The following is a 26,900-nucleotide window of genomic DNA, read 5'->3' on the forward strand; positions in this document are numbered from 1 at the left end:
AGTCTTGTTCACTGTCCAGCACCTAGAAAACAGCCTGGCACATAGTCAGTGCTCAATAAATTTGTTAAATGACTGAATGAATGTTCCAGGCACTAAGCCAAGTACTGGGACAGACCATGAATAAACCTGGGCTCTTGCCCTTGAAGAACAGACTGGCAGACAGGCAAATGATTACAAACCAGAATGATGAGTGGTCGTGTCTAAGTTCAGATGTATATAAAGTCCACATGAAGGCTCAAGGGACGAAATAATTCACTCTGCCTGAAAATAAAAGGAAAGCATAAGTATGATGTCACCAAGTGGAGGAGAAAGGGAAAGGATATTTTAAACAGAGAAAACAGCAAGAGCAAAGTCCCAGGGGCCCGGATAATTTTGACCGTGCAGGTAGTGGCAGGTAGGCTGGCCTGGCCTTAGTGCAGAATGCATAGCAGGTGTGGCAAGAGATTAGTGTAGAAAAATGGATTGAGGACATATTATGAAGGGGCTTGTTAGTATGATGACAATTGACTCTCTAAATTTCAGATCCGTACCCAGTCAATAGAGACATTTCAAGGCAAAGAGTCAGCTTCTAACCCGAGACATGGCACATGGGATTATCCATAGCCTGCTGCCCGCGAAAGGCCTGGGAACACCATGTGGTGTCCCCAGGAGGTCAGGCTAGTGTCCGAACACCTACAGGAGCAAGCTGGCAGCTCTGCAGGATCCTCAATGGGGACCCTGCCCAGCTCCATGGGGCCTGAAAGCCCTGGTCCACATCTCTGCAGCCTGATTTCAAAGAGTCCAAGTTGCCAAATGCCCTTATTTTGCAATCTGACTCAAAAGGGTGGGGAGTGGAAAAATTTTAGACAGCAGCCACCAAGGGATCTTGGCTTAATATAACTGGTGATCTTGGAGACTAAAGAGGCAGAAAACAATTTCCTTCTTGGACTGAGGGACCAAGAGGGCCTCTCACAGCTAACTCAAAATAAAGACTTTTCCTTCGAGCAGAGGGAGAGCATTTGTATGTTTGCAGGACAAGAAGATTGTTGTCTTTCACTTCCTCCTTGGTTATGTTGCCCTTCCCTCCCCTCTTCTGCCCATCTCTGCCCTTGATCTTTCCCCTCTTGGCTTTTCGTTTTTCCCCTTTCTCTTTTCCCACTTATTCTTCTACCCTGACCAGTTACCCGCTCTCCTCTCTTTTTCTCTTCTCCTTTTCTCCATTCCTTCAGCTTAAGCACAAGACAGATATTTAAAACTGTTAAGGAACACTTTTTGAAAAGGTAAAATCATGACTCATGCAAATGTAAAATAAACACATGTCTTTGATTTCATTTAACTCATTAATCCATGACGGGACCAGTAAGATGTTATAGTCAGTTCACTGGAGAACTCAAAACACAGACACATAAGTAGGCGATCGAGGAGGCAGGATGGAAGATGCAAAACTGGCATCTTCACTTGCATCCCTATGACAGACGTGCAACATCATCAATGACAATAAAGGCCATAAATCCCTGTAGAATCGGGCAACTCAGTGTAGATAACTAATGCAGGTGCCAGCCTGCAGTGTCCGCAGCGTTGTGAGACAAATTCACACGGACTGCAGAGTCCTGTGGAGGAAAAGGGACAGCACGGCCACTCTCTCTTCTCTCTTCTCTCTTCTCTCTTCTCTCTTCTCTCTTCTCTCTTCTCTCTTCTCTCTTCTCTCTTCTCTCTTCTCTCTTCTCTTCTCTCTTCTCTCTTCTCTCTTCTCTCCTCTCTTCTCTCTTCTCTCTTCTCTCTTCTCTCTCTCTCTCTCTCTCTCTCTCTAGAGAGAGCGCCTGACCCTTGCTTGACAGGCTTTTATTGCTTTTCTGGGCACATTACATTGAGGATGGTCCTCATTTACTATGCACAGGTTTGCTTTAGGTAGTTACCTTTTACAGAAAACAAAGGAGAGGATGTTGCTAATTACATCAAAAAGGAATGATATTTGCAAATGTAAAAGGAAAAGTGGTTGAACTGGTCACACTCATCCTTGGAAGGTTTAGCATAGATTTTAGGAAGTTACTTTAAAGATACGCAGTAAACGTTAGCTGCCTCAATTCAAGGTGAGGGAGTTTTAGCAAAAAGCAAGTCTCAGAGCGGCCTAGGTACAATGCAGGCTTGATTCCTCATGGGAGAACCTATCCATGGGCGTGGGTCCTATGTGCCGGACCTCGCTTTCCACTGGCCTTTCCAAGTGGGAGCTGGGCCCACACCATGCAGAACAGTCTCCTATAGACAACCCCTGATGTTCCATTGAAAGGGTGTCCAAGGATCTTGGCCCATGTCAAAATCATTCACAATTTTGCTTGACGAGACCTTGGAAGAGTACAGGAGAGATTATTGGGAGCAAGTTTAGTTTTTGTAAGTCTCCAAACAGGTCTCTGTTTAAAGATGGAAATTGATTGTGGCCCAGAGGCTCAATCCCAGGGCAGGAGGAGGATGAGAACAGTCACTGGCTCTCATCAGATCTGTTGGTGATGGGGCACGTGATTGTTGGCCAGCACTTCATAAACCATCGTTCTTCTCCTGCCATCACCCTCTGGCCTTGGAGACACAAAGGATGTCAAGGCAAGGCTGGAGGAAATCCACCCCACATGTGACCAGCCTAATGGAGGCCCTGGGTATGAAGGTGGCTACAAGCCTCCTAGAGTCAGTCTTGTTAACCTGTCCCTGACGTTTGGCTCTTTCCCTAGATGACACCTTTCACTGGACCCTGCTCTGACCCTATTGCCCACTCCTAGACCCCATCCAACTTTTCAACATCTCTCCCAAGGTTTGGCCTTCCTGGGCCTCTGCAATTACCTGGGGAATAACCAGGAGCACTTCCAAGGTGCACCTTCTGACAAGGTATTTGAGCATGGGAGTATGAAGCAGCCAGCGAAAGTTCCCTGAAAGCAGAGTACTAGGCCATGGGTGACGGGCTCTGGCTGATGCTGGGGTGAGGGAGCGTAGCACGAAGAAGATATGATTTCTGCCCTCAGAGAATTTCTAACTTACCCTGGAAGGTCAAATACCAAATACCCAAGAGGCCCCAGTAGCTGGTAGCCAGAGGCAAAGTGTGAGGAGAGAGAAATGTTGGGGATGGGGAGGGAGATGACAAATTTTTACAGAATTCCTCACCCCCTGAAAGAAAGGACAACTACGCCCCTCCCCTGCACTGGGAACAGGTGTCCTGAACTTCATCCCCCATAGAGAGGGCCTCAGGCTGGACCTCAGTCCCAAAGCCCCACCCCCAACTCCTTATTCCCACCTTTGCAAAAGAGAGTTGTTCAGCCTAAAGGTAGATGCCCTAGGTGGGCAATTGAAGGTTGGGAAAGGGTTCTAGAATGCAAGGATAGGGCAGGCGATTTGTACCTGTTCCACCAAGCAGAGGGCATTGAGGCCGTGCTTAGGACCCAGTGCTAGGTTCCCAGGTTTGGTTCTTTGGGCTACTCCAGTAGCTGTGCAATTCAGAGCAAATATGTTTTCAGCTCATCTGTCAACAACAGGGTTGTACTTCCTGATTTATTTAATATTTCTTATTGTGGCAAAACATACATAATATAAAACTTAGCATTTTAACCATTTTCAGTGTAAGTTCAATGGCATTAAGTACTTTTACATTGTTGGGCAACCATTACCGCTACTCATCTCCAAAAATTTTCCGTCATCCCAAACGGAAATTCCTCAGTCATTTAAACAGTTACTCTCATTACCACGCTCATCCCACTCCCCAGTAACCACCACTCTTCGCTGTCTCTGCAGATTTGACTGCTCTACGTGCCTCATAAAGTAGAATCATACAATAGTTGTCCTTTTGTGTCTGGCTGATTTCACTTCGCATAATGTCTTCAAGGTTCATCCGTATTGTAGCATATGTCCAAATTTCATTGCTTTGTAAGACTAAATAATATTCAGTTGTATGGAAATACCAAATTTTGTTTATCCATTCATCCATTGATGGACAGACAGTCGTGTCGTTCCACCTTTGGCTATTGTGAATAATGCTGCTATGGACACAGGTGTACAAATATCTCTTCCAGTCCCTGCTTTCAGTTCTTTTGTATGCATACGAGAACTGGGATTGCTACATCAACTGGTAATTCCACATTTAATTTTTCTGAGAAGCCACCGTACTGTTTTCCAGAGCGGCTGCTCCACTGCTCTATCCCCACCAGTAATGCACAAAGATTCCAATTTCTCCACATCCCCACCAACACTTGTTTGTTGTTTTTCTGATGCTAGCCATCCTGATGGATGTGAAGTGACAGCTCATTGTGATTTTGATTTTCATTTCCCTCCTGTGTAGCAGTGTTGAGCATCTTTTCATGTGCTTATTGGCCATGTGTGTATCTTCTTTGGAGAAATGTCTATTTAGGTCCTTTGCCCATTTTTGAATTGGGTTGTTTGGTTTTCGTTGTTGAGTTTTAGGAGTTCTCTCTATATTGTGGATATTAACCCCTTATCAGATATGTGATTTTTGAACAGTTTCTCCCATTCTGCAGGTTGCCTTTTTTACTCTTTTGATAGTTTCCTTTGACACACAAACTTTTTAATTTTGGTAAAGTCCAGTTTATTTTTTCTTCTGTTGCCTGTGCCTTTGATACTATATCCAAGAAATTACTGCCAATCCAATGTCCTGAAGCTTTTCACTTACGTTTTCTTCTAAAAATGTTATAGTTTTAACTCTTATCTTCACATTTGATCCATTTTGAGTTAACTTTTGTATATCCCGTTAGATAAGAGTCTGATTCATTTTTTGCATGTGGATATTCCATTTTCCTGGCGGCATTTGTTGAATCCCTGTGTTACTGTTAAGGGGACCAGGTCGGAGCAGGCCTGCCTAAGGCCATCCAGTAGTGTGTGGGTTCTTGACTGCGTGCAGGTAAGATTTCACAACAGGAAGAAGTGAGCCAAGGCTGAGCTGCTGTCAGCTCACTGGAGAGTCGGAGAAAAGGGGGCCTTGGGGAGAAGTTCAGGGGTTTAACCCCAGGACAAGCTGCTGCTATCCATTGCTCCCCTGGTTGCAAGTCTCATGGGGACCTCTAAGGCAGAGGTCCCCAACCTTTTTGGCATCAGGGACCAGTTTCATGGAAGACAATTTTTCCATGGACCAGGGTTGTAGGGATGGTTTCAGGATGATTCAAGACCATTACATTCAAGCTCCACCTCCTACTGTGCAGCCCAGTTCCTAACAGGCCTGGGCTGGTTCTGGTCCGTGGCCTGGAAGTTGGAGACCCCTGCTTAGGGTTTAGGAGATGTGTGTCTGTGAGGTAAGATGAGGGGGAAGGGAAAGACACAGACATGCTCCTGGAAGGGAGGGAGATCTCCTGCTGGGTCCTTCGTTTTTTTGAGGACCTTTAGATGTTGGGAGTTTAGGTGAGGATCTCAGTGGAATATTCATCAGCTTTTCCAGCTGTGCCCTTTCAGGGTCATGGTCTCTACTGATTGGTCAGCACCAGGGCAGGGGTCATTAGTCATCACATCTGGTCCTGGTGTTCCCTGCCTGCTTTTGCTGCTTTTCTGAGCCTGGATCTAAAGTACCACTGAGGCCTAGATGTTATCTGTAGGAAGGAAAGGTCAGGGGGTCTAAACAGCATGACCGGCAACATGCCAGGGGAGGAAAGGCTACCCCGGGGGCAAGGTCCACTGCCAGTTCATCCATTGCTAGGCACCCAGGGCTTTCTGTATTTGGCTGTAAATTGCTTGGCCAGTTTGTTTAGCTTTCCTCTGTTTCCTCATTCCACTTGCCAAGAAATTTTCCTCGCTTCTTTCTATCTTGTCTCAACTGATTTCTCAGATCCTGTATCAGTTAGGAATTTTGTTCAACTTTAAGAAATAGAAACTGATTACAATAACTTAAACACACAACTTTTTAAACAGGCAGGCTGTTTTCAGCAGCTATGAGGTCTCCATGGGGATCCAGACTCCTTCTATCTTTCTCTCCCACCACACATGGCTTCCATTCTAGGTTCACCGTGGCTGCTGGAACTCGCGCCAAACTTGTGAATTCCGGGCAGCAGAAAGGAGGAAGGAGGAGGGGTAGAAGAATGGCATTCCCTTTAAGAAGCCTACGTCTTAAACACTTCCATTTAAACCTCTTCGGTCAAAACTTAGTCATCTAAAGGAGCAAATTTTGCCACCCCAAAATATGTCTCTTTGACATAAGGATTATTTTAGGCTGATTATAATTTTTTTAAGATTTCATTTATTTACTTTTAGGGAGAGGGGAAGGGAGGGAGAGAAGCATCAGTGTGTGAGAGATACACATTGATGTCTCAAGAGATCAGTTGCCTCTCACATGCCCCCCAACTGGGGACCTGGCTTGCAACCCAGGCATGTACCCTGACTGGGAACTGAACCAGTGACCTTTCGGTCTGCAGGCTGGCATTCAATCCACTGAGCCACACCAGTCAGGGCTAATTTATTTTTATTTTTATTTTTTATCCTTACCCGAGGACATTTTTTTATTGCTTTTTAGAGAGAGAAGGAGAGAGAGAGAGAGAGAAATATCAATGTGAGAAAAACATCTCCCAGTTGCCTCCCACATGCACCCCAATTGAGGATTGTACCCACAACCCATCCTTGAAGTTCCCTGACTGGGGACTGAATATGCAACCTTTCAGTCTATGGGACAATGCTCCAACCAACTGAGCCACACTGCCCAGGACTAGGCTGATTATTTTTAAGAAACAGAAGTTTTCCTCTTTATCTCCCCTTTTACTGCCTAACAGAATTTAGATACAGGGCTTATAGCAGGAAGAGCACTACTATCAGAAATAACTGCAAAGAATGTGGGGGAGCTGTGGTGGTCTGGGGGAGCTGGGCAGGGCCTGGAGATCAAAGCCCTCTCTGTGACTCATTGTCAATCAGTGGTAAGGCAAACCTTTGTTTACCAACCCTTGACTCTTTCCATCTCCCTGTGCATCATCTTCCTTCCATGTGAAGCCTCAGGCCCCAGACCGCTTCTCATTGACTCGGGAAGCCATGAAAGTGCCGGTGGCCTGGCTTTGACGCTCTCGTGTCTGTGTGAGGCCCCTGTATGTATGTAATTAAATTTGTTCTCTTCTGTTAATCTGTTGAAGGGACCAAACTTTTGCCACCTGAAGCTACCATTTTGGGATATTGATTTTAAACTGTTAAGAAAGAAACTAGATTCAGAAGAAACTTCGACCCTCACCCCCTTTCCTGCCCAAAAGATTCAGACAAAGAAACCTGCTTCAGGAAGGAGATTTAAACATGCAGCCTTAGCCTAATTTGAATTAAGTACAGAATATAGGAGGGCTTCAGGCAGGTGCCCGTTAGCTAGATACCCGCTGTGTCCTGGTGTTTCTGAGTCGCCCAGCAAGGATTTTCCTGCCACATATGTTGCGCTCTTCTTCAGCTTCCTGTAAATCTCCCATTTGCACTTCTGAAATCTAATAACCCAGCCCTGGCTGGTGTGGATCAGTGGATAAGGTGCTGGCTTGCAAACCAAAGGGTCACCAGTTTGATTCTCAGTCAGGGCACACACCTGGGTTGCAAAAGGCAACTGATCCATGTATCTCTCGCACATCAATGTTTCTCTCCCTCTCTCTAAAAATAAATCAATAAAATCTTTTTTAAAAATCTCATAACCCATTTCCCACCCTTCCACCACCCCCAGTCTAAAAATGTCTTATCTACCCAATGTTGCCTCACTGTCTTTGGAATTTTTGTGCTTATGTGAATTTCCCATACACATGTTAAACTTTGATTTCTCCTATTAATCGATCTCTGTTAATTTGATAGCCCAGCCAGAAGACCTTAGAAGATGGGACGAAAAGTATTAATATTTTTTTAGCCCCCACGCTGTCTTCAATTAATTATGAGACTCCTCAAAGAACCTGGAAGGGCATAGAAATATTTTTTCATGCCCCATGGTCACAAAGCTGCAAGAAGTCTGGGGAGCATAGGCTTTCCTACGGGTGCATTGCCATCCCAAATAAAATCAGGGCGCTCTTACATAGGGGAAGAGGGAAAGGGATGTTGGCTTTGTAACTCGCAGCCTGTGCCTCAGGCAGCTGGTACATCTGAAATTCTGGGGTAATCTGTGTCTTGGAGAAGAAAATGAGAAAATGGTTGTGAAGTGCTTAGCTAAATGCCTTGCTGGGTTATGCACTCAAAAAGGGTTAGTGATCATTATTTTCTCATTACTCTTTGATCTCAGATAAGCTTCTTCTTATACCTGTGCAAAACAGACAGTTCTTTGTGATGTGATTAACGGATTTCAGAGGTAAAAACTGCCTCCCAAATGTCTACCACACCAGTTCCTCAAATACAGTACAAGTGCGCCAAGCCTCTGTTTCTTTCTTTGGGCCTTATTTTCAATCCGAAGGGGGTGAGGCAGGTGAGAAATGGGTAGATTTAAGAACAACACATTCAGCTACCCTTAGCCTCGATCTGTCTGATGTTTTTCTGCCAGGTCCCTGGGAGAGCTAGGAAGAAGCTACAAGAGTGACATTTTTGCCCAGCTACTGGCTGAGACCCAGCTTCCAGGGAATGGGGCTGAGGAGGAGGGAAGGGTCATATGCAGCCCAGAGAGTACAGGCTGAGTGTATATGGGCTAGTTGGCTGCCTTTTATATGGGCAGGGATGAGACGTTTAAAGGTGGTGGAAAGTATGCTTTGTCCCTCCCTGTTCCTCACCTGAACACACTGTCAGGCACAGCCCAATTAATTACAGTGAAACAGGGCAGGCTTGGAAAGCCTGGGATCTGAACCAGAACCACCTGTCAGTGTGGAGATGCTGCAGAACCTAAGGAGAGTGCCAGAAGATGTGGCCAAGCCCAGGGAGGGGTCTGCAGTGTGGTTCCATAGACCTGGGGCCACTCAGAAGTCAGCTCCAGAGTGGTCTGTCAGAGGTAGCAGGGCCTCAGGGCTGCAAATTCCTTCCTGGGAAGACTGTTCAGACCCCTGTCCTTGGGGCAAGGTGCCAGCAGGCACACACCGCCAGGGAGAGGAGAGGAGCTGGGACCTCATGTCAGAAACTAGGCCACAGGGGTCCCATTTAGTGAAGAAAGAGGGGTTTCAAGGTCAGCCCAAGTAGGTGTGATATTCAGAATATTGAATCACCAGCATGGCCAGACTCCCACCAGTCACAGCAGACATAGGCCTTACAACTGAAGCAGAGTCCTCCTTAGTTGGCCAAGGGTCAACCCTTTATTTTGTGGATCATAGGAAGGTCCTGAGGGGTGTGTCAGAGGGTCAAGGGGTCTGGGCTGGCAGAGAGCACTTAGAGGACATGAGGCTGTAGCTGTTTACCCACCGATAGGGGCATAGTTAGGTATTTTAACCACTGATAAAACTGAAGCGGCTCTCCAACATGGCTCTGCATCTGTGCAACACCTCTGCAGCGGGCAGTGCGGTGGCTGCTGGGGGACCCCTGGGCCCCACAGTGGGGATTCTGTGGTGAGCTTCTATTCCAACGACAATGAAGGCAGCCTGCTCCACTCCCTCTTTGTGCACAACAAGGTGGATCCCCGGAAGGACGCCCACTCCACCCTGCTGTCCGAGAAGGAGATCAGCGACCTCTAGAAAATCCATTTTCACAATGTGAAGCCTGATTGCCAGGCTGTACTCTCCAAGTTGCACCTCGATGAGGACTGCCCCTGCTCATTCATGGGCATCTGGAACACGTGCTGTGAGATGCTGGAGCAGGCACTGCACCTCTGGCGATTCTCAGGTGGCTGCGCAGCCCTCATGCACTGCACGAACAAGCTCAAAAACAACAAGGAGTACCTGGAGTCCCCAAAAGACCAGAGCCAGATGTTGCTGTCCAGGAGAAACCAGCTGCTCCTCCAGTTCAGTTCTGGAATGAGCTATAGCCCAGAGCAGGCCCCAACACCTATGAATTGAGGGTATACAGGCTCAAGCCAGGAACCACGATTGAGTTGGGGAACAACTGAGCTGAGGCCATCAAGTACCAGCAGGAGAGCCAGGAGGCAGTGGGCAGCTTCTTCTCACAGATGGGAGAGCCCTGTGTTACGCACCTTCTCTGGGCCTATAAACACCTGCTGTCTTGGGAGGAGACTAGAAATGCTACTTGGAGGAAGAATGGTTGGGATGAAAATGTCCACCGCACAATCCCCCTGATGTGACACGTGGAATCCCAGATCATGATCCCTTAGAAGATCTCGCCTCTCCAGTGCTGCTGCTGCCTCCCCGTCACTCCCCTTCCACCTCGGGGCAGCCATGGACAGTGGAGCTTCCAGTCCTGCTGTCTCGGTTTTCTCTCAGGTCGGGAAGAACTCTGGGGATGAGGGCTCAGCTCAGATAGTGAGAAACTGCAGGAGGACAGGGTTCTGAGGACTTGCAGTTCTGCCCGGATGCTTCCCACCTTCCCCACCACTCCTTATCCCACCCACTCTTTAATTTCTCTGAATGAACAACAGCAACCTTTTATGTCTTCTCATATTTCCCCCTAAGATTCCTCATCTCAAGGCCATCATTCCCCAATTATCAATATGGAAATCCTCAGTTTAGCTTTACTTGCAAAAAGGTCATGTGTCTAGTGGTTAGAGGTGGGTAGGAAGGGAAGAGGTTAAACCAGGGCAGGCTCTCAGGAATTCCCTGGTCTCCACTGGGCCATCCATGTACTAGACAGTCTGAACCAAGTCCCTCCCTCTGGGGAAAAACCTAGAACTGCCACAAGAAGTAAAGGAAAACTGTAAAGTTAGCCAAGTCAGCAAGAGGTCCAACTAATTCAACCCAGAAAGGCTGGGAAAAGGGTGCTGGAAAGGATCTGGGGGGCAGGAAACAGAATGGAACAGGAACAAGAACCCAGAAGGTAGAACTTAGAATTCAGAACTTGGGTTTGAGCTGCGGAATTTGGATTAGAGAATGGGAAGATAGAACAGAGGTGACAGCAGACCACTTGGGGCGGGGGTGGTTCCTGCTTTCAGACAGTTGGAAAGAGGCTCATCTGTTTCCCTCTACATAATGAGGTTGAAAACTTGAATGTATAGTTCCAGCCTCCTGTGCAAGAGGAGTCTCCTGCCCTCCCTTTTCCTTCCTGTAGGCAAAGATATGTGCCAGGGCCTGCGTTTCCCGTACCCTGCATCCATTTTCTCCCTCTTCACATCTGATCAGCACAGCCCTCATTCTACTGGGACACTGTGGAATGGGGTCAGTGACTTTGGGGACCTCTTTAGTGACAAACACCCCCCCCAACACACACCTCATGAAGCTCTGGGTAGTTTGATTTTGCCTCCCTTTCAGGAAAACTTGTGCTGGAGTTGCTAATAGAACCAGTTAAATGTTTACTATTAAAAAAAAAAACCCTGTAGCCATTAATTAGTGTCTGAGTGTCAGCCCTGGGCCCAGGGGGATAGTAAGCGTGGCTTGAGGCTTTTGACTTCCTTGCATTCTAGCATCATTGGGTGGACTGGGTCAGAGCAAAACCTGTCCAGGGTACAGTGGGTTCTTTACACACACACAGGCACACCCTTGCCCTACTTTATTGGTCCCCTCCAGTGTAAGGGTTTTGAATGGACCTTCAGGATTTCTGCCTTGGCTAAATGGGCCCTCTAACTGGGGCACAGAGGCAGGTGTGGGGGCACCTGAGACTGGCACTTTCTGGAGGTGCATGAGCCAGAGGGAACCAAAGGTTGACTTCTGAGGCAAGGTCAGCCTGAGGGACAGTTTTTTGGGAGAAGGCAATCAGCATGAACAGGGACTATGGGGCAGGCACCAGGGTCTAGGGACTTCCTGGATGTGTGAGGGGTGCAAAGCCTTTGGCCAAGTCCAGGGTGAGGGAGCTGTTTAGGCCTGACTTCTTGTCAGTGCTGCAAGACCCTTAAGAGAGCTAGAAAGAAGCCACAAGAGTCCCTGCTGGTCAAGTCTAAGGCCAAGTCACTCTGCCAGTGGTGAGCAAACAGCCTCTTCCTACTTGGAAACATAAATAACTACTAAAGTTCACCGATAGCGGATTCCTGATGGACAATTAGGTGACACTCAGGAATAACTTCAAGACTTGTATTCAAGGGCACATGGTGGAAAGGAATCCACACAGGGCTCAGGAGCTCCATTTTAAGCTGAGGTTGGCACTGCCCATCTCTGGGCCACATTTCTTCAACCCTGAACTAGGGCTTTGGCTGGAGGCCTTGCAAGGAATTCTGGGGGCAGAGATCATCTTCAGAGGAAGAGCCGGCCCTAAGTGAGCCAGGAAACATTCAGACAGAGGCTGCTCAGTGTGCATCATGGTGGGATCCAGCTTCAGTATCCAGGAGGGCATCTGAAAATTTCCAATCCAGAAGATACACAGAAGAAAGTTTGTTTGAGCCTTGGCCTGAACCCAGAGATGCTCAGCCTTCAGACATGCATCAAATCTGGAAGCCAGAGGCAGAATTACCTTGAAGCTAAAGATGTTTCAGGGTCTTCAACTTGCATGGGCCCCTTCCAAGACCTTGGAGAGGCCCAAGGCACGTGTTCACATTCTTTTCCCAGGGAGGGTATCCCCAAATTGCAAAAGCATGTAAAACCCGGCCCCAGCCCTGCCAGACACCCTGTGATTTGGAGCCATTATTATGGCAGGTGGAGGAGAGTGACAAGCACCCATTCTAATCAGATGGGCAAGGCTCAGTGATAGAGAGCAGGCGGCTGCACCCTTGATGGCCGGGTGGTGATGGCTTGATATGTACTTATTCACTAATATCTGATAAAAAAAATAATACCATACACACCTACCCCACTTTTACCTTCATTTTCTAGTCAGTTCTCCCCACCAGCCTGTGAGATGGACAGGACAGATCATATCGCCTCTGATTTAGATGACAAAACTGAGGCTCAGAGAAGCAGAGAGGCCTGCTCAAGTTTGCAAGGCTGGCCAGAGACAGAAGCAGGACTCAGACCCAGGACTTTCTTATGAGCAGCCCAGGGCTCTTCAGTCTCCCAATCCAGAACCAGGCAGTCATCCCAAAGCACAGCACACAGAGATTCACGCCTTGCCAACCTGGAGAGGCACTGAGTCACTGCCTGTGGCACAGACACCTCCATCTTTGTCCTGGGACACAGAAGTCACATGTGAACATAACTTGGAATCATGGGGCCAGAAAAGGCCAAAATTTTGGGAAGAGAAGCATTTTTTAATTTTCCCTAATTTTCTTCTTGAGCATTTCATTCCTGCTCACAAGTCACTTGGATCAGCTATATTTATACTAAATATAAACACGAATGTGCAACCACGGCATAGTTCAGCGGGCAGTAAGTTCTCTACAATATCCAGACTAAAAACAACAACCGGGGCTTTAGGGGCCAAACACACACATACACACACACACGCATGCACATGCCTCGCTGTAACATCTCCACTCTCTCAAGTCACAGCTGTGTGGAAGAGAAAGATTCAGCCCCATCCAAATTGGAGCCAGTTTCTTAGACTTGGTTTGGCCTAGTGAGACAGCCCCACCCTGGAAACCTCAGGACCAATCCTACCAACCAAAACAACGGAGAAAGAAAACAGCTGCAGAATGAGCTGCCCAGATCCCTTCTGCTGCTTCATCCTAACAAGACCACCTGGGACCAGGACTCTTGGGCACTAGAGAAACTGTGTGTGTGGTACCTTCAGGGCAGATTTTCAAACCTAGGGAGACTGCCAAGGAACAGTTTGGAGGAACCACACTGAACTTTTTAGCCTCACCTCAGAAGGTGTTGTCTACATTCTGACTGGATCGCCCAGCAGAATGGGATTCATTGGAGGGTGGCTCTGTATGTTCCTCCAACTTTCTGGCTTTAAAATGGGAGCCCCACTTTATTCTCCTGTAATTTGGCCAAATACGCTCTCCTTCAGCTCTTTTCTGATGAATAAACTCCAATCAAACCCTTTCCTTTTTTTCTGGTGGATGAGTCCCAATCTTTCAACTATCATTACGGGCTTTTCCTCCCTCTATCTAATCCCTGCTCGTGGCCTTAGCCAAGTAGCTCAGTTGGTTAGAGCATCGTACCAATACACCAAGGTTGTGGGTTTGATCCCCAGTCAGGGCACATATAAGAATCATCCAACGAATGCATAAATAAGTGGAAGAACAAATTGATATCTCTCTCTCCCCTCCTTCCTCTCTCTAATCAATTAAAAAAATAATAATCGCTGCCCATTCCCCTGGATTTTCTGCAAACATGTACATTATGCCTCTTTTAAGGATTTAGGGTTTTTGTTGGGGAATATGGAGGGGAACTCCAACTTAATTCAATTGAAACTGCCCTTTATCTTGTAGCTTCTGTAGTAGCCTGCATTCCTGTAGTCCCCTCCCACACCATGGGAAGATCTGCATGACCAATAGGAGAAGAGGAGATGATGGAATGTGACTTCTGAGGCTGGGTTGTAAAAGACATTGCAGCTTCCACCTTGTGCTCCCTTGATTCACTTGCTCTGGTGGAAGCCAGCTGCCATGTTGGGAGGACACTCAAACAGACCTACGGAGAGGTCCAAGTGGCGAGGAATTGAGGCTGTTTGCTAACAGCTAGCTTGAACTTCCATCCATTACAGAGTACTGAGGTAAGAGGATCTCACATAAAGACACACACAGAAAAACGTAGCAAAAAGTAGAAAGATGAGGAGAAAGTTAAAGTGCATACAATCGGGAGAGCTGGACAGCTACATGCAGAAAAGTGAAACTCAACCACCAACTTACACCATACACAAAAATAAACTCAAGATTAAAAAAAGACTGAAATTTAAGTTGTGACACCATAAAAGTCCTAGAGGAGAACATAGGTAGGGAAATCTCAGATATTCCACACAGCAATATTTTCACTGATATGTCCCCTAGAGCAAGGGATATAAAGGAAAGAATAAACAAATGGGACTACCTCAAATTTAAAAGCTTCTGCATGGCTAAAGAAAACATCAGCAAAATGAAGAGGGAACCAACCATATGGGAAAATATATTTGCCAATGATATTTTGGACAAGGGTTTGATCTCTAAAATATATAAAGAACTCACATGACTCCACACCAGGAAGGCAAACAATCCAATCAAAAAATGGGCAAAGGACCTGAACAGACACTTCTCCCAGGAGGACATAGAGAGGGCCCACAAATATATGAAAGGATGCTCAGCATCACTAGCCATCAGAAAGATGCAAATTAAAACCACAATGAGATACCACTTCACACTGGTCAGAACGGCCACCATAAACAAATCAACAAACAAGTGATGGTGAGGATGTGGAGAAAAGGGAACCCTAGTACATTGTTAGTGGGACTGCAGACTGAGGCAGCCACTGTGGAAAATAGTATGGAATTTCCTCAGAAAACTAAAAATGGAACTGCCTTTTGACCTGGCAATTCCACTTCTGGGATTATACCCTTGGAAACCTGAAATACCAATTCAGGAGAACCTATGCACCCCAATGATCACAGCAGCACAATTTACAATAGCCAAGTGCTGGAAACAGCCTAAGTGCCCATTGGTAAATGAGTGGATCAAAAAACTGTGGTATATTTACACAATGGAATACTATGTAGCAGAAATAGGGAACTCCTACCCTTTGCAACAGCATGGATAGAACTGGAGAATATTATGCTGAGTGAAATACGGTAAGCAGTAAAAGACAAATACCATATGATCTCACCTATAAATGGAACCTAATCAACAAAATAAACAAGTGAGCAAAACAGAACCAGAGCCTTGGAAATAAAGAACAAACTGACAGTGATGGAAGGGATCGGCAAGGGGGATAATGGGGGAAAGAGAGGGAAGGTTAAAGTCAAGGAACATGTATAAGGGACCCATGGACAAAGACAACAGGGTGCAGGGGGAGGATTAAATGTGGAAAGTTGGGGGCTGGGCAGGGCAGGGGAGAGTATTGGGGGGAAAATGGGGACAACCGTAACTGAACCACAATAAAAGAAATTAATTTTTAAAAAGTGCATACATCAGCCCCATCAAAGAATATAAAAGCAAAAATTCCTAGTAACTGAACCATGTACTTCCTTTACTACATTTGATAATAATTTCTGTGCCCTGGCCTTTTGAAGGGAGATGGAAATACCATTTCCTTCCATTTATTTAAAAATAATTAAGTAGATCAAACTCAGTGTTGGATTTTGTGGAGCTGCATTTTTTCCTCCTATAATTAGAGAAGAAGTTTGTCTACATGTTCTACATGTGGAGCACAGGTACATATGGAGAACACAAGAGTTGGAGAAAATATGGTCCTTCTCTTTCAATAACTTCTAGTCTAAAGAGACGATCTCCTTTGCTGGGAAGAAAGATCACAACTGCTAGGGGACAATGCACATATTATCAGCTTCTGAGGTCATCTGGCTAGACCATCCAATGTGAATCTGAACTCTAATCTGTGCCTATAAACTTTAATGGAAAAAACCCTGTACAACCTACATTTTCCATCAACTCTTAAATCTGTTGCCATTGCCATGTTATATGAAATGCTGAATGTTGAAGGTCATGGTAGCTTTTAGCCATTTAAAAAACTGCAGTGGACACCCTGGTCAGTGTGGCTCAATTGGTTGGAGCGTCCAAAATGTCACAGGTTCAATCCCTGTGAGGGTGCCCGCCTAGGTTGCTGGTTCGGTTCCTGGTCGGGGTGCTTACGAGAGGCAACACACAGATGTTTCTTGTATCAATGTTTCTCTCACGCCCTTCCCTCTCTCTAAAATCAATAAGCATGTCCTCAAGTGAAGATAAGAAAACAAAACAAACAAAAAACCTACAACGGGAAACTCATGGTGATAGTGAATCGTATTGATTTTGGGTTTGTTTTTATTTTACAGTATCATTATTTTCTTTTTTAAAAACCGAGATAAACTCATGCACCATCAAATTCGCCATTTAAAGTGTACATTTCAATGGGGTTTTTTAGTACAAGGTTGTACAACTATCACCACTACCTAATTCCAAAAATTTTCATCACCCCAAAAAGAATCCCTGTACCTGTTAGCAGTCATGTACCACGACTCCCTTCCCCCAGCCCCGGCAACCACTAATCTCTCTTCTGTTGCTACAGATTTGCCTACTTGGGATATTCCATATGAAACAGAATCCTACAGTATGTGGCCTCTCGTGTCTGGCTTCTCTCTATAGGGTGATGTTTTCAAGGCGCATCCACGCCGTAGCAGGACTCAGTGCCCCATTCCTTTGTGCTGCTGGGTAATATCTCATTATATGGATATACTACATTCTGTTTCTCCGTTCATCAGTTGACGGTCAGCTGGGCTCTTTCCAGTTTTTAAGGAAGCCTGATCTATGTTGTGTTCAAAGTTATTATAAATGATCTTCCCTGTCACCTGTCCTTCCCACGGAACTCCTGAGGAAGTGGTATACCCTGTTGTCACGGCGCAGTAAGGCAGTGAGTCCTGTGTTCTGTAAGGATGAAATCAGCTGCATAGCTCTGGATGAATCACAGGAAGTCCCACAGCACAAAATTCCCCCCTGGGCATTTTTCTTGCTATGCAGGCAATGTAGCTATTATCCCAAGCCTACCCCAGTGAGCCTGCCAGAATTCCCTTCCAGCCCCAGCTCCTGCAGAGAAAGCCCTTTGCAGCCCTCTGTTTCAGAGTTTATTCATAGCAGATGTTTTTTCACCCGGTCATTTGAAGCAAATGATTACCCTGTCCCAGCCTAAACATGAAGTAGGTGACCATTCCGGACTGGCCACACATGGAGCGTTGTGTGTGAGAGGAAGAGCAAAGATGATGGCCAGGAAAGAGTCCTTTTAATGATGTTGCCTGAAACCACATTACTCATTCACTCATCAGTCATTCTGTAAGTATTTAGCCCTGCTGTGGCCTGGGCCCTGTACCACTTGCTGAAGACAAAAATGGAATGACTGGTTAATTTATTACAGTAACCAACCATTCCAGAATAAAGAGTGGACTCCTCTATTGGGTACGATACATAACCATTTCGTAAGAATTCTGAAGCAAGACTGTATCATGGACTTTGAAGGCAGGGACAAACCTCAAGTTTCTTCTAATTCATCCAGTGAAGTTTGTGTTACAGTTGCCACTGGTTGGCAAGAGTATTTTAAACTCAGGAAAACTCTTAAAAATCGATCTGTTGAGAGTAACTGGGTCAGTCATGTTCACCTAACAGAGCATGCTTCTGTCCATCCGGAAGGATTAACAACCGCTGAAGTAACACTTTGTCTGCTCCTAGTTGGCTCAGAGAGCTGAGCTTGGTTAGCTGGCTAACACGAGTAACGATACAATATTTTTTCCTTTTTGTTTTGCTTTATTTTTTTAAATCTGAAATCAAAAGCTATACCAGAGTCCTTGTAGAAAATTTGAAAACACAGAAACCACAAATAATATGTTAAAAGTACCTGCAATCTCCTATGTTCATACTGTGGTATGAATGTGTATAATCTATCCATATATTTTTTAAATATTGAATTACACTAGAGATACTATTTTGTAATCTACTTTTTCACTTACTACTATATTATGAGCATTTTCCTATGACATTAAATATTCTTTCACAATTTTATTATTAACAGATGTACATTATTCTGTCACACAAATATACAAAAATATCTTTCATCCCTGCACCTCCCACCATTATATATATATATATATGATATATATATCTTATTGTAGCCTTATAAAACTGGGTATAACAGTTTTTAAAATCTTTAGTAGCCCTGACTGGTGTGGTTCAGTGGGTTCTGCGTCATCCCACAAAGCAAAAGGTCAAGGGTTTGATTCCCAGTGAGGGCATGTGCCCAGGTTGCAGGCCAGGGCCCTGGTTATAGGGCGTGCAAGAGGCAACTGATTAGTATTTATCTCGTACATCAATGTTTCTCTCCCTCTCTTTCTCCCTCCCTTCCCCTCTCCCTAAAAATAAGTAAATAAAAAACCAGTGTGTGGGGTCTGAACGGCCATGGGCCACATAACTGCCAAGGCCACATGGCTATGGAGAGAGGATGCATATGCAGGGTGTGAGCGCAGGTCATAAGCGAGAGAGCGAGCTTCTTTGTTTCCCTGGGATTATATTAGCTAGGATTTCGGAAAGACCAGAAGTTTTCTCAAAATGACCAACCAACTTCCCAAGCTTTCACAAGCTTTGGATTGGTGTACACCCCCTAGTTAGACTGACAGGCCTCCATGGTCCAGCACCTCCCCCCCCCCCCACATCCCCAGCAATCTGGTGTGGGAGGGGGAAGGGAGGAGTGTTAATCCCCTTGGTGGAGCAATACTGTAATTTCCTGGGGTGTGAATCTGTAGCTTCCTGGCTAAGCAAACAGGTTTATGCTCCCCATTTTATTAAGCTAGATGTCTAAGTCCCTTTGCTCTCCCCTTTTTAAAAAAATTAATAATTAATTAAATACCAACAGTAACAGTGGTACCATGACCTTGTCAAGGAAGAAAAACTTTCCCTCTCCCCTTTTAGGTTCAAAGTTTTGGGGGCCTGTGAATTAAACTGACAAGATAGATTATCAAGAGAAAAGATGGATTTTGATCAGGTATGTATGGGAGTTCACAAAGAAATGGGATTCAAAGGTGTGGTTAGAATTTGTGGTTTATATCCCACCATAAGAGATGAAGGGCAGAGGGAGAAGTGCGTGGTATGGGAAAGATAAGTGGGCCCTTAAGAGAGTGAATGAGAAATATGATAATTTTGTGACAATGTCTGGCCATGGTGTTGACTTCTCTCCAAAGATTAAGGTTGCCTCTGGAAAGGGGATTTATGACAATTGAGTTTTTCTCAGTTATTTTTTTGAGGTTCTGTTTTTAGGCAGACAAGGGATTTCAGGAAATCAAAATATTTCCATTCCAACTTAAAATATTTTTATACCATAGTCACAGAGGCTTAAAAGAGGGCCCCTTTAATCTTGTCATAGTCAGAGCCTCCGAAGTTCTTACAATCATGAGTAGGCTGTCAGTGATGGGGTGTTGCAGAGATAAATTACTCAAGAATTTGAGAATGGAGGAATTGAGGTTGCTCCAGCTGGTGAACTGTAAACCCTGTGACTAATGGATCTGACAACAGATATGCAAAGTCACTGAAAAAGGCTCAGCTGGCCAACAGGACTTGTCTACAACCTGATTTAATATATTAACATATCTAAAGAAGGAATGTGCCACTTGGAAAGAGGGCTGAGTTTTCCCCTCCCAAGTAATTACTTTACCTTTAAAGCACATGTCCCACAAATGTTTATGAGTTTGAACTGGAATAGAAATGAATAAAACTTCCATTTATTGACCACCAGATGCCAGACCTCATGCTAAAGGTCTTTAGCACATTATTTCATTTGAGTCTCACAGTAGCTTGAAGCCAGTCTTATTAATTCTGTTAACAAATGTGTAGGGAGACAAATGTGTTATTCAAATGACAGCCCCAGCAATCAGGTGACAGAGCTAAAACCACTCCCAGAATCCAAACCCCTGTCCCTCACACTGTGGGAGGCCATTCTCCACTCTAGGTGTCCTTCACCTGGAGCTTGAGAGGTTTTACTCAGGTGCTCCTACCCAAACTTCTGGCGGGGAACCACAGGGCTGGAAAATAAACCCAGCTCTCCTGCCTCCCCCTGGGATGGCCCACAAGAACATAAACCTTTCAGGTCTGCAGCCTCTAAGATGCCTCACACCCAGGAGATGTCAGACCCCAGCATCACTGGAGGAAAAGCAGAAAGTCCCTCTCTGAGCCCTGATTCTGCAAAGCACTACCTGGGTGATATGGGAGAAGTCTCTATGCCTCTCTGGCCCTAATTTTCATTTTAAAATGAAAGCAGTAAGCCAGATCACATGTCAGCACTTCCATCCTGGGATTATGTCGGAGAACAAAAAGGGTAAAAGCTCCATAAGGGTAGAGGCTGCAAGGAGAGAGACTGAGTTCTCACTGAAGTGCTTCCAATTCCAGCGATGGATCTATTTTTAGATTCGATCCGGTTCTCTCATGCATGTTGCATGTTGCAGGATGGTTTTCTGGGTCAACCTTTCTCAAATAAACTGTCATTTAATCCATGATCAAGACAGTTGCCACGATAGAGTAACCACTTTGCTCACACCAGCATTAGTTATTTTGAGATTGCTTTGCCCCAGTTATACGACTAACCTTCAAAGACCTGTGATGTGCAGGCTCCACGTGTCCCTGGTTTGAAAGAAGCATCTTGCATGGGGTGGTCCTCGTATGTCACGTGTGCAGTTTCTCCTCTACCTTTCATTCTGACGTTGACTCTCGCATTTTCTTCAGTGCCTACTTTGTGCTAAGAACTTAGAATACAATGGTGAGCAAAAATAGAACCCCTACCACCGAGAAGCTTATACTGGGGGAGGACATTAATCAATAGTCATACAAATTTTCATTGCAACTATAACCAGTGCTGCAAAGGAAAATTGCAGGATGCCCTGAGAGCCTAAAATTGGGAGGTCAAAGAAGGCTTCCTTTGGGAGGTGCTGTTTAAACTGCGTTCTGAAAATGAGTAGTAGTTAATAGGTGGCAAAGAAAGGGAAAAGCGTTCTTGGAAAAGAAAAGCGCATGGGCAGAGGTCTACAGAAGGAGCAATTATGAGACTAAAACGAAGCCAGTGTAGGGGAGTGTAAAGATCATGAGAGCGTTGGAGAGGAAGAACTTTTCCTCTACCCTCTTAGGTTTAGTGCTGGAGGCCTGTGAATTAAGCTAACAGGAGAAAAAAATTATTCATATGCATGAATGCATATTGAGCTTCAAAAGAAGTAGCTCAATAAATGGTTAAAGTTAGAAGTTTACATACTTAATTTAATAGTAAAAAGGAGGGGGGGAAGGGCCACTATGGAAAGAACAAGTAGGCTTCTTTACAAAAGACAAAGAGGTTTCCAGAAGAACAGTGGGAGATAAGAAAGTTTGTGAGAATGCTTGTTCATGCAGGCACAAGTAAGTGGGCTTTCTGACTTCTTCAGGTTATGAAACTCCAGGAGAGGGGTTTGTGGTTGGTTTCCCCTTGGTCTCCTTCCCAGGAGTAACAGCCACCCTGAAGAGGGGATTGCGGCAGCCTCATTTCCCAGAAGATTCTCCTTTTAGTCAGATAGGGGAAGCTCCAAGAAGGCTTTTTTCCTGCATCTGTTAAATCCCACATGTCTTCATCTTAAAATAATCTGCATACCAATTCTGGGGTCCTAAATGGATCCCCACAGGGGCTGGTGCGAGGTGATGTGGGAGAGGAGGCAGCGGCTGGATGACACAGGAGGCTCTGTGAGTGTCATCCATTGTCTCAGAACAATGGGAAGAATTGCAGGGTTTTAAGCAGGAGAACTGCAGGATTGGATTTGCATTTGCTGAATTTGCGGTGCATTTGAGTATTTCAAGAGCTGATGATGAATAGGCAACTAGCTGGATGTACCAGTTTGGAACTCAGAGGAGAGCTCTAAAGATCTTTGTATGAATCATCTATGTATAGGTGGTAATTATAGACCAATGTGGGGATGAGATTGCCTAAGGAGAGAATGTATAGGAACATAATGTTTCTTCCCACCCACCTGAAAGAAAGAGAGAGAGAGAAAGAAAGAAAGAAACAGCCCTGGCTGGTGTGTCTCAGTGGATTGAGCTCCTGACTGTGAACCAAAGGGTCACCTGTTCAACTCCCAACTGGGGCACAGGCCGGGTTGTGGGCTGCGGGCCAGGTTCCCAGCCGGGGCTGTGGGAGAGGCTACCAATCTATTTTTCTCTCACACATTCACGTTTTTCTCCCTCTCTTTCTCCTTTCCTTCCCCTCTCTCTGAAAATAAAATCTTTAAAAAGAGAGAAAGAACGAAATTGTAGGGAAGGAAGGATGGTTTACAGGAAAACAACCCATTTTTAGATTTACAGATAGGACCTCTGTGAAACTGTAACCACGTTATTTCTATTACCTCAGTGCGACTCTGACCTTGGAGTTGTCTCCTGATCTGACAAGTGGGATTAAAAACCCCTTCTTCAGCTACTTTACAGGGACTGATGAAACTCAAATGAATAGGAATAATACAAAGTATTATAATAGTGTTACCTTGTATTATTACTAATGTTATTATCATATCATTGTTGGCTAAGAAGGAAAGTGAAACAGAGAAAAACAACATTTATTGTAAGCTTATCAAAATACCACACTGTGTCAGCCAATTTGCATTATTAATCCTCACTACAACTGTAACAAGGTAGGTACTAGATCCTGATTTACAACCCCCCCCCCACACACACACAGCCTTTTCAGCACAAACAGCGCAATACACTCAGAGGGAATATCGCATATCATAGGGTCATGAAGGTGTGCCTGGGCCACTCCTCCAGGCAGATAACGCCGTTGTTCCAGCACCGGGGTTGGGGGTCGGGGAAGGAGGATGTCAGCCTGGGGCCCTGCTGCTTTGCTGCTGGGCATGCACACAGTTTGGCAAACGGTGTTTCACTATTTATTTACTCATATATGTCATCACAGGGTTTTTGCATGAAGAATCGGTGGCTATTTATCTAATTGAATGAGCTGGAAATTTACAAAATTCCCATCATAGGCCTTGCACATCAAATCCTATTACATCAAAGTTTTCCCAGGCCTCAGCCAACCAAATTTTCTATCTTTTAACAATTTTTCTTTTAGTATAGGGACAACCCTCAATGGAACAGCAAGGAAAAACCAGACAGTGTAGATGCGTGGTTACTCAACTAGGCACAGAGAGCCTTAAACACTACAGAGGACGTACAGGTATATAGAGTAAGCTCCAGTTCCTGCCGTCCATGAGCTTACACTCCAGATACCGTATAATAGCCATTCTACCAGACATTGCAAGGAAGAAATAGCTCCCCTTGCTTCAGAGGAAGGTCAGAGAGGTTACTGTGACTAGGGTAGTTGAAGACAGATTTGTAGGAGAGGAGTTGCTTGAGCTTTGAATAAAAGGCAGAGTTGCGATAGGTGTGTAGGAAAGCATTCCAAGCAGAGGGAACCACATGAATGGAGGCACAGAGGTCAGAACTGAGCAAGGCAGGTTTAGCCCTGGCTGGTGTGGCTCAGTGAATTGAGCAACGACCAGCAAACCAGAAGGTCTCCAGTTCGATTCCCAGTGATGGACATGCCTGGGCTGTGGGCCAGGTCCCCAGTTAGGGACTTGTGAGAGGCAACCATGATGTTTCTCTCCCTCTCTTTCTCCCTCCCTTCCTCTCTCTCTAAAAATAAAAAATAAAATCTTTTTAAAAATTTTTTAAGAAAGGCAGTTTTAGGAGTAGGGACAGGACTTGTCTGACAGGAGCAGGAGCGCATGCTGGGGAGCAACAGTTGGGCATGTGGCTTAGGAGCATATGGTAGGGGGTATTGCTTGCTGACTCAACTTAGCCCAGGGTCCTCAGCCTGGATACTGTTGATATTTTGGGCCAGATTGTTCCTTCTGTGTGTGGGGTGGGTGTGGGGGGATGGGAACCTCCTGTGCATTGTGGGATGGTTAGCAGCATTCGTAGTTTCTACCCACTGGATACTAGTAGAACCCTCACCCCCAGTTGTCCTCTTCACTCATTGTGACACAAAAAATATGTCTTTCAAGCATAGCTGGGTGACTCAGTTGGTTAGAGCGTTGTTCCGATACACCAAGGTTGTGAGTTCGATCCCAGTCAGGGCAAATACAAGAATCCACCAATGAATGCATAAATACAATAAGTGGAACAACAAATTGATCGCTCTTTCTCTCCCCTAAAATCAATTCTAAAATTTAATATTCTAAAAAATGTCTTTGCACATTGCCAAATGTCCCCTGGGGGGCAAAACTGCTCATTGGGTTGGGAACCACTGGGTTAAGGCATTGTGATAGCGCACATTATTTGTGTGTGATTTTTCTGAGGGTCTACAGGTCATCCACACACCATCGGGGCTCCCACGCTCAAGGCCCTGTGATGGAGCTGCAGGCAATAGAGAATTCAGCATCCTGTTGGACTCCAGGGTCCAACTTGGGTGGTGTCCTTCTTCACCAGCCCTACTTCAACATGCCTGGAGAATGCCCCTAAGAACAGAAGAACAGGTAAAATGCAGCAAGCCAAGAATTAACAAAGGTGGCCTGGAATCTAAGTGGAGACAAAACGCCTAAAACAAAGATATTAAACAAAAACACATGGGGAGCTCAGAAGGAATTTAATTTTAACGTCAAACTTCACACCCATTAGGGTGGTTATTATCTTTAAAAAAATAAAACAGAAAACAAATGTTTGCAAGAATGCATAGAAATGAAAACCCGTGTGCTGCCGGGGAAAACAGTATGGAGGCTCACCAAAATTAAAGCTATAAGTCCAGGTGATCCAGAAATTTTGCATCTGGGTATAAATCCAAAAGAGCTGGAAGAAAGGCTTCAAAGAGATTTCTGTACGCCGTGTTTACAGCAGCGTTGTTGGCAATAGCTAAAACGTGGAAGGGACCCAAGTGCCCGTTGACCAATGCATAGATGGCAAAACGTTGCACACAATAAAATATTATCCAGCCTTACAAAGGAAGGAATTCTGCCATATTGCTACAACATGGACGAATCTGAGGTGAAATAAGCCAATCACACACACACACACAAAAAATGCTATATGATCCCACGAACATGAGGTGCTTACAGTAGCCAGACTCGTAGAGACGGTAGAACGGTGCTTGCCAGGGGCACGGGAGCAGACGGAATGGAGAGGTTTTATCAGTGGGTACGAAGTTTCAGGTCTGCAAGATGAAAAGAGTTCTGCAGGTGGATGGTGATGGTTGCACAAAATATGAATGTATTAACTGCCACTGAATGGTACACTTAAAAATGGTTGAAGATGGTAAATTTTATGTTGTGTGTATTTTGCCACAGTTTTTTTTTAAGTGAAAAAAATTAACATCAAGAATGATGGGAAAATGTTCTATCTCCCTCTGAACCTTGAGCCCATTAGCAATAAAATGACACATGGTGATTGTCCCAGAGCTGGGCAGTGAAACGCTGGCCAAAGACACCTGGCATCAAGCCAAACAGGTCCCCTGATTAACGCCAGCTGGGATGTTGAGAGGCTGATGTGTTGTGTTCTTGCCCTTTGTTACAGGCAGTTTGTTGATATAAGATCTCTATGAAAATGTTTACCACTGTTCTGGATTTTCCTAATTAGAGTGTTTAGAACCACAAACTTCCCTGAGAAACTCTGATGTGGGGAATGGAATGCCATGGTCAGCGCTGGAATGGAGTTTGTGTGCAGCTGAGTGACCTCTTGGCGCCAAGCTTTCCCTCTTTTTGCTGGCCCTTCCGCAACTTGTTCCCTTCCAGTTTGGTCAGCTGGGCCCTAAGAAATATTAAAAATTTTTATTCTATTTCTGTAGGAATGAATATTTGAAACACTAAATCTCCATTATGATGATAGCAAACATTTACCCAGTATTTATTATCCTTAAAGGCGTCACCAGCCCAGCATGAGAGAGCCGAGGCTTGGAGATGTAGAAGGCCACACAGAGGGTAACCTGTGCACTGAGAATTCGAACCCGGTTCTGTGCATCTCCTGAATCCCTTTCATACTACATCAGGAGTCAGCAGCCAGGCCTGCCTCTGCGGGCTACTGCTGGACCCTCTCCAGCTTTCCCAGAAAGAACCTCTCTCCACCAAGATTTGCTTTACATTAAGCCTGGCGACTGACAGTGTCTTTTCTGAGTCTCGTCCCTGACCTGCTTCCACCTAGTAGCAGCTGAGAACCTACCACTGCTCTCTTCTTGTTCTTTAAAAAAAAAGTTTCTTTTGGTTATTTATTCACTGTGAAAAATCAGAAAAGCCCTGAAAAGCATGGGAGGAAGAAAAAAATCGCATATAAGTACAAAACCTTGAGATCATCTTTTAAACAGCTTGACATAGTTCCTTCACACGCAGCACGCTTTGCAGAGGCCTGGTGGTCACGGCCTTCCACCAGCTCCTGACTCACCAGCACTGGTAGGTAGTGCTCACAGGCGGGTGCACCCAGGCGGTTACTGACGAAAGACCCAAGGAACAATGACCTACCACCCCCGACATCCTAT

The 26,900-nt window shown here is 45.3% G+C and overlaps 1 pseudogene; it reads left to right on the top strand.

Annotated features, from left to right (window-relative positions):
- Positions 1–2,915: 2,915 nt before the first annotated feature.
- Positions 2,916–10,264, top strand: LOC112298086 (protein NipSnap homolog 1 pseudogene; annotated as a pseudogene).
- Positions 10,265–26,900: the final 16,636 nt, after the last annotated feature.

Source organism: Desmodus rotundus, chromosome 5, assembly GCF_022682495.2.
Source record: "Desmodus rotundus isolate HL8 chromosome 5, HLdesRot8A.1, whole genome shotgun sequence".
Classification (NCBI taxonomy): domain Eukaryota; kingdom Metazoa; phylum Chordata; class Mammalia; order Chiroptera; family Phyllostomidae; genus Desmodus; species Desmodus rotundus.